Genomic DNA, 1,396 nt, shown 5'->3' with positions numbered 1-1,396 from the left:
AGTGACTGAAATTAAATCTTCCAGTGCACCTCTAAATCTAAGACAGTGACTGAAATTAAATTAGCTGTCCCCTAAAATACCAAAGCCAAGTAAACGGCCTAGAGGAGGAAAAGCAATGGCCCCCCATCTTCCAGCTCCCCCAGACAGTCCAAGAAGTTTCCAGAAAGAACCCATGGAGAAAGAAGCTTGTTCCAGGCCATGCACCAGATATAAAAGTGACTACCTACCCAGCTCCTCCACCACAGTGATGTCTAGGACAAAGTCAGCAAAATTGGGATCTTCAAAACCAGGTCACACTGACCTGGACTAAATATACTATTTTCCCATGATAACAGGCATGGAGGCTCATGCCTGTAATCCCAGTACTTTGGGAGGCCGAGGCAGGCAGATCACCTGAGGTCAGGAGTTCAAAACCAATGTGGCCAATATGGTGAAACTCCATCCTACTAAAAATACAAAAAATTAGGCAGGTGTGGTGCTAGGTGCCTGTAATCCCAGCTACTCGGGAGGCTGAGGCATGAGAATTGGTTGAGCCCCGGAGGCGGAGGTTGCAGTGAGCTGAGATCGCAGCACTGCACTCCAGCCTGGGCGACAGAGCGAGACTCTGTCTCAAAAAACAAAAAAGGAATAACCTGGTCATCACTGGCCATCACTGAGAGAATCTGGACCAGAGAGCCCCAGACCTGTCAACCACAAGAAAGCACCTGCCCTCTTCCAGGCTATGCACCAGATAGAGAAGTGACTACCTACCCAGCTCCTCCACCACAGTGATGTCTAAAACAAAGTCAGCAAAATTGGGATCTTCAAAACCAGGTCACACTGACCTGGACTAAATATACTATTTTCCCATGATTAAAAAAATAGTAAAGAATGAGTCACCCACCACCAGATGGAATAGTTAAAACTTTGGAAAAATGCATCCCATAAAACAAATGATCTTGAGGAATGATAGAGAGAGGAAGAAGACAGACAGATGAACATTTTTTTCCTTTAGAGGAAGTTTTGAAATATTAAGACAAGTTGGATTGCATGTTTATTGCTAGTTCCAGGCAAAATCCTTTTAAGGTTTTATGTTCGGCATGGGTTTACCCCACATTCTTACACGTGAACACTTCCAGGGCAGTCACATGATGTTGTCCTAATCCCGTAACCCCCAAACCCCAAATGTTTGATGAAGTCTGAGGATGTGAAAGTTAAGCAGGTCTTTCCCTTGAGTGAATCAGTTTCCTTGCCTTACAACTCCCCATAGAGTGGAAGTTGGCCAAGGTCAAAGACTGGGTCTGCCTGGAAAGAGATGATGATTTCATTGGTTGGGACTTTATGGGGCTTTGTATGTTTTATGTGGCAAATACTTTTGCTATCCCTTTCTGAGGCAGCGGGGGCAGGGGAACCTCAA

This window comes from Mandrillus leucophaeus, unplaced genomic scaffold, assembly GCF_000951045.1.
Source record: "Mandrillus leucophaeus isolate KB7577 unplaced genomic scaffold, Mleu.le_1.0 Scaffold80, whole genome shotgun sequence".
NCBI classification, from domain to species: domain Eukaryota; kingdom Metazoa; phylum Chordata; class Mammalia; order Primates; family Cercopithecidae; genus Mandrillus; species Mandrillus leucophaeus.
The sequence above is the reverse complement of the archived record's forward strand: the minus strand, read 5'-3'. Positions refer to the sequence as shown.